General features: G+C 39.3%; 1 pseudogene; it reads left to right on the forward strand.

Moving 5' to 3' along the window:
• The first annotated feature begins 1,834 nt into the window (after positions 1–1,834).
• LOC132423652 (heterogeneous nuclear ribonucleoprotein H-like) lies at positions 1,835–3,269 on the forward strand (annotated as a pseudogene).
• Positions 3,270–18,907: the final 15,638 nt, after the last annotated feature.

Raw genomic sequence — 18,907 nt, forward strand, 5'->3', positions numbered from 1 at the left:
AACATGGTATATCTCTCCATCTGTTTGTATCATCTTTACTTTCTTTCATCAGTATCTTATAGTTTTCTGCATACAGGTCTTTTGTCTCCTTAGATAGGTTTATTCCTAGGTATTTTATTCTTTTTGTTGCAGTGGTAAATGGAAAGTGTTTCCGTAATTTGTCTTTCAGATTTTTCATCATTAGTATATAGGAATGCAAGAGATTTCTGTGCATTAATTTTGTATCCTGCTACTTTACCAAATTCATTGATTAGCTCTAGTAGTTTTCTGGAAGCATCTTTAGGATTCTCTTTGTATAGTATCATGTCATCTGCAAACAGTGACAGTTTTACTTCTTCTTTTCTGATTTGGATTCCTTTTCTTTCTTTTTTTTCTCTGATTGCTGTAGTTAAAACTTCCAAAACCATGTTGAATAATAGCGGTGAGAGTGGGCAACCTTATCTTGTTCCTGATGTTAGTGGAAATGGTTTCAGTTTTTCACCACTGAGAATGATGTTGGCTGTGGTTTTTTCATATATGGCCTTTATTATGTTTAGGAAAGTTCCCTCTATGCCTACTTTCTGGAGAGTTTTTATCATAAATGGGTGTTGAATTTTGTCAAGAGCTTTCTCTGCATCTGTTGAGATGATCATATGGTTTTTATTCTTCAATTTGTTAATAAGTTTTATCACATTGATTGATTTGCATATATTGAAGAATCCTTGCATTCCGGGGGTAAACCCCACTTGATCATGGTGTATGATCGTTTTATTGTGCTGTTGGATTCTGTTTGCTAGTATTTTGTTGAGGATTTTTGCATCTATGTTCATCAGTGATACTGGCCTGTAGTTTCCTTTCTTTGTGACATCTTTGTCTAGTTTTGGTATCAAGGTGATGGTGACCTCTTAGAAAGAGTTTGGGAGTGTTCCTCTCTCTGCTATATTTTGGTAGAGTTTGAGAAGGATAGGTGTTAGCTCTTCTCTAAATGTTTGATAGAATTCACCCATGAAGCCATCTGGTCCTGGGCTTTTGTTTGTTGGAAGATTTTTAATCACAGTTTCAATTTCAGTGCTTGTGATTGGTCTGTTTAAATTTTCTCTTTCTTTCTGATTCAGTCTCAGAAGGTTGTGCTTTTCTAAGAATTTGTCCATTTCTTCCACGTGGTCTATTGTATTGGCATAGAGTTGCTTGTAGTAATCTCTCATGATCCTTTGTATTTCTGCAGTGTCAGTTGTTACTTCTCCTTTTACATTTCTAATTTGTTGATTTGAGTCTTCTCCCTTTTTTTCCTGATGAGTCTGGCTAATGGTTTATCAATTTTGTTTATCTTCTCAAAGAACCAGCTTTTTTTTTTATGGATCTTTGCTATCATTTCCTTCACTTCTTTTTCATTTATTTCTGATCTGATCTTTATGATTTCTTTCCTTCTGCTAACTCTGGAATTTTTTTGTTCTTTGTTCTCTAATTGCTTTAGTTGTAAGGTTAGGTTGTTTATTTGAGATTTTTCTTGTTTCTTGAGATAGGATTGTATTGTTGTAAACTTCCCCTGAGAACTGCTTTTGCTGCATCCCATAGATTTTGGGTCGTTATTTTTTCATTGTGATTTGTTTCTAGGTATTTTTTGATTTCCTCTTTGATTTCTTCAGTGATTTCTTGGTTATTTAGTAGCATATTGTTTAGCCTCCATGTGTTTGTATTTTTTATAGTTTTTTTTTCCTGTAATTGATATCTAGTTTCATAGCATTGTGGTCAGAAAAGGCACTTGATAGGATTTCAATTTTCTTATATTTACCAAGGCTTGGTTTGTGACCCAAGATATGATCTATCCTGGAGAATGTTCCATGAGCACTTGAGAAGGAAGTGTATTCTGTTGTTTTTGTATGGAATGTCTTATAAATATCAATTGATTTTCTTCTCATCTGTGCTGAAGTTGTGTGTGGAGTCTGTTTTGACACCCAGACTCCCTAAAAGACGTTGATGTTGGGCACCAAAGGTGGCGCGGGATTCATGGTGAAGGTCTGGGGCTTGTCTTGGTCTTGCTCGGCCAACGAAGTGCAGCAGTTTTTTTCTGACTGCAAAATTCAAGATGGGGCTCAAGGTGTTCATTTCATCTACACCAGAGAAGGCAGACCGAGTGGCGAGGATATAGTTGAACTTGAATCAGAAGATGAAGTCAAATTGGCCGTTAAAAAAAGACAAAGAAACTATGGGACACAGATATGTTGAAGTATTCAAGTCAAACAACATTGAAATGGATTGGGTGTTGAAGCATACTGGTCCAAATAGTCTTGACACGGCCAGTGATGGTTTTGTATGGCTTAGAGGACTCCCCTTTGGATGTAGCAAGGAGGAAATTGTTCACTTCTTCTCAGGGTTGGAAATCGTGCCAAATGGGATAACATTGCTGGTGGACTTCCAGGGGAGGAGTACGGGGGAGGCCTTCGTGCAGTTTGCTTCACAGGAAATAGCTGAAAAGGCTCTAAAGAAACACAAGGAAAGAATAGGGCACAGGTATATTGAAATCTTTAAAAGCAGTCGAGCTGAAGTTAGAACTCACTATGATCCACCATGAAAACTTATGCCCATGCAGTGGCCAGGTCCCTATGGCAGAGGGTATAACAGCATTGGAAGAGGAGCTGGCTTTGAAAGGATGAGGCATGGTGCTTATGGTGGGGGTTATGGAGGCTATGATGATTATATGTCTATAATGATGGCTATGGATTTGGGTCAGATAGATTTGTTGTTCAGGAATGTGAGATCACAGATATGGGGATGGTGGCTCTACTTTCCAGAGCACAACAGGACACTGTGTACACATGCAGGGATTACCTTACAGAACTACTGAGAATGACATTTATAATTTTTTTTCACCACTCAACCCTGTGAGAGTACATTTTGAAATTGGTCCTGATGGCAGAGCAACTGGTGAAGCAGATGTCAAGTTTGCAACTCATGAAGATGCTGTGACAGCTATAGCAAAAGACAAAGCAAATATGCAACACAGATATGTAGAACTCTTCTTGAATTCTACAGCAGGAGCAAGTGGTGGTGCTTACAAACACAGATATGTAGAGCTCTCCTTGAATTCTACAGCAGGAGCAAGCAGTGGTGCTTATGGTAGCCAAATGATGGGAGGCATGGGCTTGTCAAACCAGTCTAGTTATGGCAGCCCAGCCAGCCAGCAGCTGAGTGGTCATTATGGAGGTGGCTATGGTGGCCAGAGCAGCATGAGTGGATATGACCAAGTTTTACAGGAAAACTCCAGTGATCTTCAATCAAACACTGCATAGACAGCCAAGGAGCACTGAACAGCAGCTGCTTCAGTAGTGGAAGCTGAGCATCTATGGGAGTGAATGGAATGGGAGGGATGTCTAGCATGTCCAGTATGAGTGGTGGATGGGGAATGTAATTGATTCTGATCACTGACTCTTGGTCAACATTTTTTAAAAGAAAAAAAAACTTAAGTTTTAACAGTTTTGCAATACAAGCTTGTGATTTATGCTTACTCTAAGTGGAAATCAGGATTGTGTTAAAGACTTAAGTTTCAGTATTTTTGAACACAAACATTCATTTAGGATGTAACTAGGTTGAGTAATCTATTACTGTTAAATAATTTTCAGCTTTTCTCAAGTTAGTTATATTGTAGGATGTATTTAAACAGTAGGTTTATTTAGGTTAAAGCAGCTGAATTATGTTAAATGTTGCTTGCACCACATTACGTTTAACACTGGATGCATTGTTGAAAGACATGCTTTTTTGTAGAACTCAATATAGGAGCTGTGTCTACAATTAAAAGTGAAACATTTGGCATGTTTATTAATTCTAGTTTCATTTAATAACCTCTATGGTACGTAAGTTTAAGCTTTTTTTTTTAAGTTAATGGGGAAAATTTGAGACGCAATACCAATACTTTAGGATTTTGGTCTTGGTGTTTGTATGAAATTCTGAGGCCTTGGTTTAAATCTTTTCATTGTATTGTGATTTTCCTTTTAGGTGTATTGTGCTAAGTGAAACTTGTCGAATAAGTCTTCCTTTTAAAAACTGAAAAAAAAATCAATTAAGTCCATCTTGTTTAATGTATTATTTAAAACTTGTGTGTCCTTAGTTATTTTCATTTTGGATGATCTGTCCATTGGTGAAAGTGGGGTGTTAAAGTCCCCTACTATGATTGTGTTACTGTCGATTTCCCCTTTTATGGCTGTTAGCATTTGCCTAATGTATTGAGGTGCTCCTATGCTGGGTGCATAAATATTTACCATTGTTATATCTTCTTCTTGGATTGATCCCTTCATCATTATGTAATGTCCTTCTTTGTCTCTTGTAATAGTTTTTATTTTAAAGTCTAGTTTGTCTGATATGAGAATTGCTACTCCAGCTTTCTTTTGATTTCCATTTGTATGGAACATCTTTTTCCATCCCTTCACTTTCAGTCTGTATGTGTCTCTAGGTCTGAATTGGGTCTCTTGTAGACAGCCTATATATGGGTCTTGTTTCTGTATCCATTCAGCCAGTCCATGTCTTTTGGTTGGAGCATTTAATCCATTTACATTTAAGGTAGTTATCGATATGTATGTTCCTATTACCATTTTCTTAATTGTTTTGGGTTTGTTTTTGTAGTTCTTTTCCCTCTCTTTTGTTTCCTGCCTAGAGAAGTTCCTTTAGCATTTGTTGTAAAGCTGGTTTGGTGGTGCTGAATTCTCTTAGCTTTGCTTGTCTGTAAGCGTTTTAATTTCTCATCTGAATGAGATCCTTACTGGGTAGAGTAATCTTGGTTGTAGATTTTTCCCTTTCATCACCTAAATTTGTCCTGCCACTCCCTTCTGGCTTGCAGAGTTTCTGCTGAAAGACCAGCTGTTAACCTTATGGGGATTCCCTTATGTGTTATTTGTTGCTTTTCCCTTGCTGCTTTTAATATTTTTTCTTTGTATTTAATTTTTGATAGTTTGATTAATATGTGTCTTGGTGTGTTTCTCCCTGGATTTATTCTGTATGGGACCCTCTGTGCTTTCTGGACTTGATTGACTATTTCCTTTCCCATATTAGGGAAGTTTTCAACTATAATCTCTTCAAATATTTTTCAGTCCCTTTCTTTTTCTCTTCTTCTGGGACCCCTATAATTCAAATGTTGGTGCGTTTAATGTTGTCCCAGAGGTCTCTGACGCTCTCCTCAATTCTTTTCATTCTTTTTCTTTTTTTATTCTTTTTTTTTTTTTTTTGCGGTACGCGGGCCTCTCGCCGCCGTGGACTCTCCCGCCGCGGAGCACAGGCTCCGGACGCGCAGGCTCAGCGGCCATGGCCCACGGGCCCAGCCGCTCCGCAGCATGTGGGATCCTCCCGGACCGGGGCACGAACCCGCGTCCCCTGCATCGGCAGGCGGACTCTCAACCACTGCGCCACCAGGGAAGCCCCATTATTTTTCTTTATTCTGCTCTGTGGTAGTTATTTCCACTATTTTATCTTCCAGGTCACTTATCTGTTCTTCTGCCTCAGTTATTCTGCTATTGATTCCTTCTAGAGAATTTTTAATTTCATTTATTGTGTTGTTCATCTTGTTTGCTCTTTAGTTCTCCTAGGTCATTCTTAAACATTTCTTGTATTTTCTCCATTCTATTTCCAACATTTTGGATCATCTTTACTGTCATTACTTTGAATTCTTTTTCAGGTAAACTGCCTATTTCCTCTTCATTTGTTTGTGCTGGTGGGTTTTTACTTTGCTCCTTCATCTGCTGCGTATTTCTCTGTCTTCTCATTTTGCTTAACTTACTGTGTTTGGGGTCTCCTTTTCGCAGTTTGCACATTCGTAGTTCCCATTGTTTTTGGTGTCTGCCCCCAGTGGGTAAGGTTGGTTCAGTGTGTTGTGTAGGCTTCCTGGTGGAGGGGACTAGTGCCTGTGTTCTGGTGGATGAGGCTGGATCTTGTCTTTCTGGTGGGCAAGACCACGTCCAGTCGTGTGTTTTGGGTTGTCTGTGAACTTATTATGATTTTAGGCAGCCTCTCTGCTAATGGGTGGGATTGTGTTCCCGTCTTGATAGTTATTTGGCATGGGGTGTCCAGCACTGGAGCTTGCTAGTCATTGAGTGGAGCTGGGTCTTAGCACTGAGATGGAGACCTCAGGGAGAGCTCTTGCCAATTGATATTATGTGGGGCCAGGAGTTCTCTGGTGGTCCAATGTCCTGAACTCGGCTCTCCCACCTCAGAGACACAGGCCTGACACCCGGCTGGAGCCCCAAGACCCTGTCATTTACATGGTGAATGTCAAGACCACTAATCTTCTCCCCGCCAACAACTCCAGAATGTCAGCAGCCAGAGTTTGGTTGTTCCAGTCAGGAGATTGAATGGGTCATCTCACCATTGCTGCTTCTCCAACAGGCTCAAGGATTCTCCTCTAAACACTTTGAAGAAGCAGTGCTGTAGTCCAATGGGTTGGCAGCGGGGCAGCAGAGATCCCCCCAAGAGATCCTGAGAGAACTGCAGTAATTTTCACCTGTTCCTCATCCTCCACCAGTGCTATGGTGCTGCCATAATACTTCCATACAAAGGCCCTGCGTTTCTCTTTTTGAATTATGGTTTTCTCTGGGTATATGCCCAGTAGTAGGATTGCTGGGTCATATGGTAGTTCTATTTTTAGTTTTTTAAGGAACCTCCATACTTTTTCCATAGTGGTTGTGTCAATTTACATTCCCACCAACAGTGTAGGAGGGTTCCCTTTTCACCACACCCTTTGCAGCATTTATTGTTTCTAGATTTTTTGATAATGGCCATTCTGACAGGTGTGAGGTGATACCTCATTGTAGTTTTGATTTGCATTTCTCTAATAATTAGTGATGTTGAGCATCTTTTTATGTGCCTCTTGGCCATCTGCATGTCTTGCTTGGTGAAATGCCTATTTAGGTCTTCTGCGCATTTTTACCTGGATTGTTTGTTTTTTTTGACGTTGAGCTCCATGAGCTGTTTGTATATTTTGGAGATTAATCCTTTGTCTGTTGTTTCAGTTGCAAATATATCCTCCCATTCTGAGGGTTATCTTTTCATCTTGTTTATGGTTTCCTTTGCTGTGCAAAAGCTTTTAAGTTTCATTAAGGTCCATTTGTTTATTTTTATTTCTGTTACTCTAGGAGGTGGGTCAAAAAATATCTTGCTGTGGCTTATGTCAGAGTGGTTTTCCTATGTTTTCGTCTAAAAGTTTTATAGTGTCTGGTCTTACATTTGAGTCTTTAATCCATTTGGAGTTTATTTTTGTGTATGGTGTTGGGTCGTGTTCTAATTTCATTCTTTTACATGTAGCTGTCCAGTTTTCCCAGCATCACTTATTGAAGAGGCTATCTTTTCTCCATTGTATGTTCTTGCCTCCTTTGTCATAAATTAGGTGCCCATATGCGCGTGGGATTATCTCTGGGCATTCTATCCTGTACGATTGATCTGTATTTCTGTTTCTGTGCCAGTACCATACTGTCTTGATTACTGTAGTTTCAAGTATAGTAGGTAGGTATAGTTTGAAGTCAGGGAGCCTGATTCCTCCAACTTCGTTTTTCTTTCTCAAGATTACTTTGGCTATTCGGGGTCTTTTGTGTTTCCATACGAATTGTAAGATTATTTTGTCCTAAATCTGTGAATAATGCCATTGGTAGTTTGATAGGGATTGCATTGAATCTGTAGATTGCTTTGGGTAGTATAATTATTTTCACAAAATTGATTCTTACAATCCGAGAACATGGTATATTTCTCCATCTGTTTATGTCATCTTCTATTTCTTTTATAAAAAATAAATTTATTTATTTATGGCTGTGTTGGGTCTTCATTGCTGCATGCAGGCTTTCTCTAGTTGTGGTGAGCAGGGGCTACTCTTTGTTGTGGTGCGTGAGCTTCTCATTGCGATGGCTTCTCTTGTTGTGGAGCACAGGCTCTAGGCATATGGGCTTCAGTAGTTGCGGTGCGCGGGTTCAGTAGTTTTGGCTCGTGGGCTCTAGAGCTCAAGCTCAGTAGTTGTGGCACATGGACTTAGTTGTTCTGTGATATGTGGGATCTTCCCAGACAAGAGCTCGGACCTGTGTCCCCTGCATTGACAGGCGGATTCTTAACCACTGCGCCACCAGGGAAGTCTTCTTTGATTTCTTTCATAAGTCTTTTATAGTTTTCTGAGTACAAGTCTTTCACCTCGTTAGGTAGGTTTATTCCTAGGTATTTCATTCTTTCTGTTACAGTAGTAAATGGGAGTGTTTCCTTAATTTCTCTTTCTGATTTTTCATTGTTTGTGCAAAGGAATGCCAGAGATTTCTGTGCGTTAATTTTGTATCCTGCAACCTTGCCAAATTCATTGATTAGTTCTAGTCATTTTTTGGTGGCATCTTTAGGAATTTCTGTTTACAGTATCATGTCATCGGCAAATAGTGACAGCTTTACTTCTTCTTTTTCAATTTGTATTCCTTTTATTTCTTTTTCTTCTCTGATTGCTGTGGCTAGGACCTCAAAAACTATGTTGAATAAGAGTGGCGAGAGTGAGGACTTCCCTGGTGGCACAGTGGTTAAGAATCCACCTGCCAATGCAGGGGACATGGGTTCAAACCCTGGTCTGGGAAGATCCTGCATGCCAGGGACAACTAAGCCCTTGTGCCACAACTACTGAGCCTGTGCTCTTGAGCCACAACTACTGAGCCCACATGCCACAACTACCAAAGCCCATGCCCCTAGAGCCTGTGCTCTGCAACAAGATAAGCCACTGAAATGAGAAGCCTGTGTACCACAACAAACAGTAGCCCCTGCTCGCCGCAACTAGAGAAAGCCTGCACACAGCAACAAAGACCTAGTGCAACCAAAATTAAAAATAAATAAATAAATAAACTTACTAAAAACAAAAAAATATGTGGCGAGAGTGGACATCCTTGTCTTGTTCCTGATCCTAGTGGAAATGCATTCAGTTTTTCACCACTGAGTATGATGCTTGCTGTGGGTTTGTCATATATGGCCTTTATTATGTTGAGGAGGTTCCCTCTATGCCCATTCTTGGGAGAATTTTTAACAATAAAGCAGTGTTGAGTTTTGGCAAAACTTTTTCTGCATGTATTGAGATGATCATATGGTTTTTATTCCTTCATTTGTTGATGTGGTGTATCACATTGATTGATTTGTGTATATTGAAGAATCCTTGCATCCCTGCAATAAATCCCACTTGATGGTGGTGTATGATCCTTTTAATGTGCTGTTGTATTCTGTTGCTAGTATTTTGTTCAGGATTTTTGCATCTATGTTCATCGGTGATATTGGTGTCCAATTTTCTTTTTTTGTGATATCTTTTTCTGGTTTTGGTATCAGGGTGATGGTGGCTTCGTAGAATGAATTTGGGAGTGTTTCTTCCTCTGCAGTTTTTTGGAAGAGTTTGAGAAGGATGGGTGTTAGCTCTTCTCTAAATGTTTGATAGAATTCACCTGTGAAGCCATCTGGTTCTGGACTTTTGTTGGTTGGAAGATTTTTAATTGTGGTTTCAATTTCATTACTTGTGATAGGTCTGTTTATATTTTCTAATTCTTCCTGGTTCAGTATTGGAAAATTGTACCTTTCCAAGAATTCGTTCATTTCTTCGTGGTTGTCCATTTTAATGGCATATAGGTGTTTGCAGTAGTCTCTTATAATCCTTTGTATTTCTGCAGTGTAAGTTGTGCTTTCTCCTTTTTCATTTCTAATTTTATTGATTTGCATCCTCTCTTTTTTTTTTCTTGATGAGTCTGGCTAAGGGTTTATCAATTTTGTTTATCTTCTCAAAGAACCAGCTTTTAGTTTTACTGAGCTTTGCTACTGTTTTCTTAGTTTCTATTTCATTTATTTCTTCCCTGATCTTTATGATTTCTTTCCTTCACCTGACTTTGGGTTTTCTTTGTTATTCTTTCTCTAGTTGTTTTAAGTGTAGTGTTAGATTGTTTATTTGAGTTTTTTTTGTTTCTTGAGGTGAGACTGAATTGCTATAGACTTCCCTCTTAGAACTGCTTTTGCTGTGTCCCATAAGTTTTGGGTCATCGTGTTTTCATTGTCATTTGTTTCTATGTATTTTTCTTTGATTTCTTCAGTGATCTCTTGGTTATTTACTAGCACACTGTTTAGCTTCCATGTATTTGTGTTTTTTATAGTTTTTTTCCTGTAATTGATTTCCAGTCTCATAGTGTTGTGGTCAGAAAAGATGCTTGATATGATTTCAATTTTCTCAAATTTTTCAAGTCTTGATTTGTGACGTAAGATATGATCTATCCTGGAGAATGTTCCATGTGCACTTGAGAAGAAAGTGTATTCTGCCACTTTTGGGTGGAGTGTTCTACAAATATCAATTACATTTATCTGGTCTATTGTGTCATTTAAAGCTTGTGTTTCCTTATTTATTTTCTGTTTGGATGATCTGTCCATTGGTGTAAGTGGGGTGTTAAAGTCCCCTACTATTATTGTGTTACTGTCAATTTCTCCTTTTCTGGTTGTTAACATTTTCCTTATATATTGAGGTGCTGCTATGCTGGATGCATAAACATTTATAACTGTTATATCTTCTTCTTGGATTGATCCTTTGATCATTATGTAGTGTCCCTCCTTATCTCTTGTAACAGTTTTTATTTTAAAGTCTATTTTATCTAATAGGAGTATTGCTACCCCAGCTTTCTTTCGATTTGCATTTGCATGGAATATCTTTTTCCAACCATTCACTTTTGGTCTGTATGTGTCCCTAGGTCTGAAGTGGGTCTCTTGTAGACAGCGTATATACGGGTCTTGTTTTTGTATCCATTCAGCCAGTCTGTGTGTTTTGGTTGGGGCATTTAATCTATTTGCATTCAAGGTTATTATTGATATGTATGTTCCTGTTACCATTTTCTTAATCGTTTGGGTTTGCTTTTGTGGGTCTTTTTCGTCTCTTGTGTTTCCCACTTAGAGAAGTTTCTTTAGCATTTGTTGTAAAGCTGGTTTGGTGGTGCTGAATTCTCTTATCTTTGGTTGTCTGAAAAGGTTTTGAATTCTCCATTGAATCTTAATGAGATCCTTGCTGGGTAGAGTAATCTTGGTTGTAGGTTTTTCCCTTTCATCACTTTAAGTATATCCTGCAACTCCTTTCTGGTCTGCAGAGTTTTCTCTGAGAAATCAGCTGATAATCTTATGGGGATTCCTTTGTATGTTATTTTTTGTTTTTCCTTTGCTGCTTTTAATTTTTTTTCTTTGAATTTAATTTTTGTTAGTTTGATTAATATGTGTCTTGGTGTATTTTTCCTAGGGTTTATCCTGTATGGGACTCTGTGCTTCCTGGATTTGGGTGACTATTTCCTTTCCCATGTGAGGGAAGTTTTCAACTATAATCTCTCTGAATATTTTCTCAGACCCTTTCATTTTCCTCTTCTTCTTCTAGGACCCCTATAATTTGAATGTTGGTGCATTTAGTGTTATCCCAGAGGTCTCTGAGATTGTCTTCAATTCTTTTCATTCTTTTTTCTTTATTCTGCTCCTTGGCAGTTATTTGCACCATTTTGTCTTCCACCTCACTTATTCGTTCTTCTGCCTCAGTTATTCTGTCATTGATTCCTTCTAGTGTATTTTTCATTTCAGTTATTGTATTTTTCATCTCTGTTTGTTTGTTTCTTCATTCTTCTAGATTTTGTTAAACATTTCTTGTATTTTCTCAATCCATGCCTCCATTCTATCCGAGATCCTGGATCATCTTTACTATCATTACTCTGAATACTTTTTCAGGTAGATTGCCTATTTCCTCTTCTGTTATTTGGTCTTGTAGGTTTTTACCTTTCTCCTCATTTGTGACATATTTTTTTGCCATCACTTTTTTTTTTGAGCGGAATTGTTTTCCTGTTTTACTAGTTGTTTGGCCTGAGGCTTCCAGCGCTGGAGTTTGTAGGCTATTATGTGGAGCTGGGTCTTGGTGCTGAGAAAAGGAGCTCTGTGAGACCTCAGTCCGATGAATATTTCCTGGGGTCTGAGGTTCTCTGTTAATCTAGTGGTTCAGACTCAGAGCTCCCACCACAGGAGTTTCGGCCTGACCCCAGGCTTGTGAACCAAGATCCCGCAAGCTGCATGGGGTGGCAAAAAAAAAGAGGAGAGAGAAGAGTAACAAAATAAAAAATAAAATTAGACCAGGAAACTAACAGATATGTTAGAAAGAATGTAAAAATAAAAATATAGATGAATCAACAACTGGCAGGTACATCAGTACCACAATAGTAAAAAATTGGAAGAGGGAAGAGAAAAAAAAATAGAGAGCGGGTAAGGCCTTGGCTGTGGAGAGTGGGGCCTAAGCAAGGGTGAGGTTTGGGCGGTGGGTGGGGCCTATGCTTAGGACCCACAGGGCTGGAAAAGGCCCTGGGGGCTGTGGTGGGTGGGCCTTAGGCTCAAGGAACAGAAGGGGCCCAGGTGTGCCCCCCACCCCTGGTCTCAGAGGGCAGGGCACCTCACCTGGGAGCTCAGCAGGCTACCCGGGCCTGAGTGGGTGGAGCAATCGCCCTCTGCTCCTCTCCCACTCCTCCTGGAGGGCCCCTCCCACCTGCCTCTCCTGATGTCTGCCCATCTTTTTGACAACTGCTTTTTAACTCAAAAATCTCTACATTGGGACAGATCTTTTCCCTGAGCGGTAGATTCATATACCCAGTTGCCTACTTGAATGATTTCTAGATTCCTCAAATCGAAATGTCCCCAACTGAACTATCCCCCTAACCTGATCCTTCTCCAATATCTCCCCTCTCAGCAGCAGCATGACTATCCACCCAATAGCCCTTGCTAGAAACTACTAGTCAGTCTTAACTCCTCCTCTCCCTTTTCTGCAGTGTCTAATCATTCATCATGTCCTATTTTTTAAAAATTATTTATTTATTTATTTATTTATGGCTGCATTGGGGGGGCTATTCTTTGTTGTGGTGCGCTGGCTTCTCATTGCGGTGGCTTTTCTTGTTGCGGAGTATGCGCTCTAGGTGCGCAGGCTTCAGTAGTTGTGGCACATGGGCTCAGTAGTTGTGGCTCGTGGGCTCTCGAGAGCAGGCTCAGTAGTTGTGGAGCACAGGCTTAGTTGCTCTGCGGCATGTGGGATATTCCTGGACCAGGGCTCGAACCCGTGTCCCCTGAATTGGCCGGTGGATTTTTAACCACTGCACCACCAGGGAAGTCCCACCATATCCTATTGATTGTCTCCTAAATATCTTTTTTTGGTAAATATTTTGAATCTACCCACTTACCTATGCTACAGTACAATCCATTATCTACATACAAGAAATTTTTTCCTGAATTTTTTCAAATCAGATTTTCTCAAATCTGGTCATCTATTTCCTGTTAAACTTTTCTATAATATTTTGACTTACCTTTAGGATAAAAGCCAACCCCCTTAGCATGGTTTACAGTCATTATCCAGGCCCAGACTATCTTTCTAGCCTGGTCTCCAAGTTCCAGCTACAGTGAACTTTTTTTTTTCTCATGCTGCACGGCTTGTGGGATCTTAGTTCCCTGACCAGGGATTGAACCCATGGCCTTGGCAGTGAAAGCGCAGTGTCTTAACCACTGGACCGCCAGGGAATTCCCAAACATATTTCTATTCTTCAAATGTCCTGTATTGCTTCTGAGGCTTATAAGAGCTCTTCAGTTTGTCTAGAACACTCTCTCCCCTCCTTTTGTTTGCTTGGCTAATTCTTAGCAACCTTTTAGGTCTCAGTTAAGAATTTCATTTCTGGTTTATCCTCTTTGACCCCTAAAATAGGCTAGTTCCCTCTACTATATGCTTCATAGCACACATTGATGATTATAATTACTTGTTGAATTTTCTTTGTTTCCCACTAACTCATGGACAACAGTTTTGTTCACTGTTGCATTTCCAACACTTATCACGTAGTAATGGCTCAATAAATACTTGTTAAATGAATGAATGAATGAATGAATGATGTTTAATGGGCTTTAATGTCCACTGCCCATATTTTATAGCACAACTTCCTCATTTGGAACTCTTATTTTGATTTCTTTCTTAATTAGCTGAATATATACTTAAGATTTCCTTAAAGAAGCGAACACGAATGGTATGCTTATTCTGAAGTCTCTCATTTTTCTCTTGCCGTTACACATGAACACATTGGCTCACACTTGCTTCATACTTATACAATAGCTTGGATTTCAAATTGTATCCCTGCAAATTTGTTACACAGTCTGTTATAGTGGAAGCTCTACATGAGGACTACCAGATTTTTGGTCATTTATAAGTAATCTGTTTTAGTCTGCCTAATGCCTATAAGATCCTTGTTATCTAATTTTTTTCCCAAGGTATGTCTAGATGTGAGTCTTCTTCCATTAATTTCATTAATTTATTTTTAAGTCTTCTGTTAGGTCTGTACATTTTTATTCAATTTGTCTTTGATTTACTATTACTTCTGTCCAAATTCTTTTGGGTTACTCTTCAGACATACTCATAATTCTCAGTTTGGGTTTTATCTCATCTTCTCTTCTTTTGTCCTTCTGAATATGTTTTGGACAGGCCATAACTTCTTGCTTTCTTATTGAGGGTGTCAAACAGTTTTCTAAATGAAAATCACTTTCAGAGATAAGTAAAACTCTGAATCTTCTGGACTATGTTCATTTTCCTTTTTCTATATTATTTTTTATATCTCTCTTGGGTGAGAAAAGGGCTTGGGTATCTGATATGGACCAGGGTTCCCAGGATTTGAGGCAAGTTGTATGCCAGTAGGCAGGGCTGGCCACTAGCTATGGGTAGGGAGCAAAAGGTAACCCAAGTCTAAGAGCTTTGCAGTCTTGAGAAGCAGACAATAATCTGAAACATGAAATCTGTGGGGTAAGGTGAACCCAGAACTGGATCTTTTTCAAAGATTGTCAGGCAAGATTGACCTTAGTTAGTAGGTACTGGAGACAAAGCCAGGAATGCTAACCTGAGGAAATAAAACACATTAACATGTGATAGCTTTTCATAGTGCTAGATTTGGTGGAAATTATTAAGACCTTAAGTCAGTTTGGACAGTTTTCTCCGCTCTTTGTTTTCTCATCTACAGGCAGTATACTCTTCATATGCCCAGGCGGAAGCATGGATTTCCTTTGGCTCTACTCTTAGATCTTTAGCTAGAGACCAGATTAGTATGCCCATGTCCAGGGTAGCCCCAGTGTTTCTTCTTACCTTGCTCTGCTATACTTCGATGGGACATTGTGGTCCTAATGTTACTGCCTGAGGGATAGGAACTAACTGATTCTCTGACAAAACAAACCAATGGAATTCATGATCTGCTATCAGCTCAGAAAACACTGTGACCAGCACTCTGTCTGTAGACTTTGTTCATAGGGACAAATCTGCCAGGCCACAATGGACCACTACCTGCTTCTCTATTCCCACTCCATCCTTTCCTAATGAACTTTGGAAGTCGCAGTCTTCAGAAATACACAGAAAGATGCTAGCCTCTAACAGTACTATACCCAAAAAGCATGATTTGGGATTTTGCAGGCAAAAGAGGGCTGATTGCTCAGTTTGCAGCTCTGTATGGATCCTGGCTTTCTGAGTCACCAAGCCAACGATGGAGGAAGGATGCCCAGACATCCTACCTTTTTTCAGAGGGTTGGATCTGCTCTGACTCATGAAGAAGACTACGGGTGGGCCACCAAATGTTTTTCTGAATTCAACTCCATTGGCCACATAAATCAGGATAATTCCTCTTGGCAGTCAGCAACCTGTCAGTCTTCATGTTCTGCACTGGTATACATTTTATCATTTTTCTTTGTCTTTTAATGTAGGCAGCAGTTGGGAGAGGCTGAGTCAGGGGCTGCCAAATAACACTTAAAACTAGAAATGTCTCATTGATTTTTATTACAATTGCATCAGTCTGTTCTCATTCCATCGAGCCTCTGCTTGCGGGATTTCCCAGGGCACAGTCTTTGGCTGGCTGTTCAGTCTGCATTCTCCTTCAGAGGATTAATCCTCTCTTACACCTTTACATCTGATACCTGATGACTCTCAAACTGCTGCCTCTAAGCCTGTCTTCTCACCTAAATTGTGATTCTTTATTTTCTGATTAAAAGACATTTCTACTTGTCCACTTCACAAAATTCTTATGTCCCTGAAGGATGTACTTCTACCCTAATTATTAAAACTGCTAAACTAGCAGAACCCAAAGTCATGGCGACAGGAAAGAAACACTTTGTGAAAGGGTCATTGGTTAAACTGTGGGCGGCATAACCACCATTTCTACTATTTTGGTTCCTGGATAGGAGAAGGGACATTACACACACACACACACACACACACACACACACACACACACACACACACACGTGTGTGTGTGTGTGTGTGTGTATATATATATATATATATATTTTTTTTTTTTTGCCACACTGCACGGCTTGTGGGATCTTAGTTCCCCAACCAGGGTTCAAATCCAAGCCCTTGGCAGTGAAAGCACAACATCCTAACCATTGGACTACCAGGGAATTCCCAGGGCATCATATATTAATCAAAAGTTTAGAGAATTTATTTCATCCTGCAGGACCACACCATCTTCACATCTCAATATAGCATGATCCCCCAGTTGGCCAGGAAACTGAGTTTTTAATAGCCATGTCACTGTTCTATAAGATCAGTACCAACTGCTTCTGAGTGATGGGATGCAAGACAAGACCTGTAAATCCAATGGATATCATACTATTGACTTACAGAGCTCTTTTGTCTGCAGCAGTGTTATATGGAAAATTCATATCATATAAAATGTTTTCAGTTGCACGAAGAAGAGTATCCACTAAGTTATAGTTCTTGAAGTTTTCTCACAGGGAGATACTTCTTTCACGCTGCTCTTCAGGGTTCACCTAAGTGAAGCTGAATGTCACAGAAGTCCTTTTAGGGCAAGAGCTACCATATCGTACAGAACTTTATAAACTTTGTTAGATTTTTTTTTTCCCCTCTGCAGGCAAACGATCAGAAGCAAATAACCATGAGGCCACAGAAGTGGGATGTGGGAGGTATGACAGTGAAGTCAGAAACATCATGCTGGGAGTGTGAACCACCTATTCGTATAACTTCCTTGTGACTTTGGGATCTGCTTGGGTATAGTTCTGTTTACATTGTTTTCACTTGATGATGGTGTGCTGACGTTTGACTTTATGTCTAGTTAGATAATATTAAGTTTATGATGAATACAGGTGTCTCATGGGCATGCATTCAGTACCCACCAGGGATCAATATCTACTAAGGCTCAGTATAGAAAGCCACAGGCTGTTTCTTTAAAAAGTGTCATATATATGTATATACATGTATTTTTTATTATATTTTATACAATATATTATATCTTATATAATATATTATATAATTTTTAATAAGAGAGCATAGATTTGTTTTGTTTAAAGTCCTGGTATGATTCTCCTAACAAACTTTGGCACATTCTCTATATAACATAATCAATGCACTTTGAGCACCACTGGCACAGAGCTACTTGCACTTTAGCGTCAATAAATTGGGATATTTCCTCTAAAATGAACATCAGGTTGCTACTCTACCTACCACTAAGAAAGAGACACTGGTTGGTGAGCCCCCTCGGATTTTAGAGGCAACATATGCCACGTGAGTATGCTGCTCTGACCCATTTTCAGGTTAACGCAAAAGGTTCTCAGCTTTGAGAGGGCTTCCAAGCAAGAGGAGTTTCTCTAGCTGATCAAGGCAGGTCAGGAGCTGTATGGAGATGATGGAAAGTTCTAATAGGGGAATCAAAATGGAAGCATCCTATATTTTGGGAGAAAAACTACACTCTTTTTGGCAAGTAGCTACTCTATTTTTGATAAGCAACTCTTGTTTTGATACCGGTCTCTTATAGAGACTGAATATCTGACCATAAGATACCAGGGCGCCATGAATTCTGAGGAGCCCTCCATAAACCAAGCCATAAAGTCTGATGTTCCCAGCAGCATTCCATCATCAAGAGAAAGTGGTTTATGTATGTCCATGAACAAGCAAAGTAAGTGACATTTACAGCATTTTCTGCTGCTTTTTCCTTAGCCCATACCTAGGGCTTCATGTGGAATTCTCTATGATCATTCACTGAGGAGAAAAAAAAATCCCATCCTGGCTTACATATATTCAGGTTTTACAACCAGAAGGCTTACAGTTCTATTCAACCAGAAGAACAGATCAGAGGCTTAATTTTGAACAAATTGAGTTTGAGACATGTATTGTTCATCCAAGTGGTGATGTCTTCAGTTGGATACATGACTGGATTTTAGGGAGTAAGATCAGGCTACAGCTCCATTTAGAGGTGGTCCTGAAAGGCAGTGGAAGAGAGAACCCCTCCTACCCCCATCAATTAAATTTTAAGCAGGTCATTGCATTGTTCACTTCGCTTAGAAAAAATAGGTGACAAGGTAAATATGTACACTGATTCATGGACAATAACTAATAGTTGTGATGAACGGTCAGAGACTTGGAAGTAAAATAATTGAAGAGTGGCTTACAAAGAGTTTTAGAAAAGCAGAATGAGGGCACATGTCTCAGAATGGGCCCAGAATGTTAGAATATTTATGTCCCATGAGAATGCTCACTGAAGATGCCCACTTCAGAGGAAGATCTCAATAATCAGGTAGACAAAATGTCCAATACTATAGATGAAACTCAGCCTCTTTTCCCATCCAACCAAGTATTTGCTGAGTGAGCTCATAAACACCTAAATTCAGTAATTGTCAACATTGTGTTACCTTTGCTTTATTTCTCTTTCAGTTCCACTATTCAGATACACATACACATGCTTTTTTTTTTTTTTTTTGCTGTTCCTTTGAGGGTTAGTTGGAGACATCAGAACACTCCCTTCCTAAATAATTCAACATGCATCAGTTATGATACATACACTATGTAACCACAATGCAATTTTCACACTCAGGATAATTCACATTGCTGTATATATCCAGTGTATTTTTAAATTTCCTCAATTGTCCCAATAATGTTTTT

Source organism: Delphinus delphis, chromosome 1, assembly GCF_949987515.2.
Source record: "Delphinus delphis chromosome 1, mDelDel1.2, whole genome shotgun sequence".
NCBI lineage: Eukaryota > Metazoa > Chordata > Mammalia > Artiodactyla > Delphinidae > Delphinus > Delphinus delphis.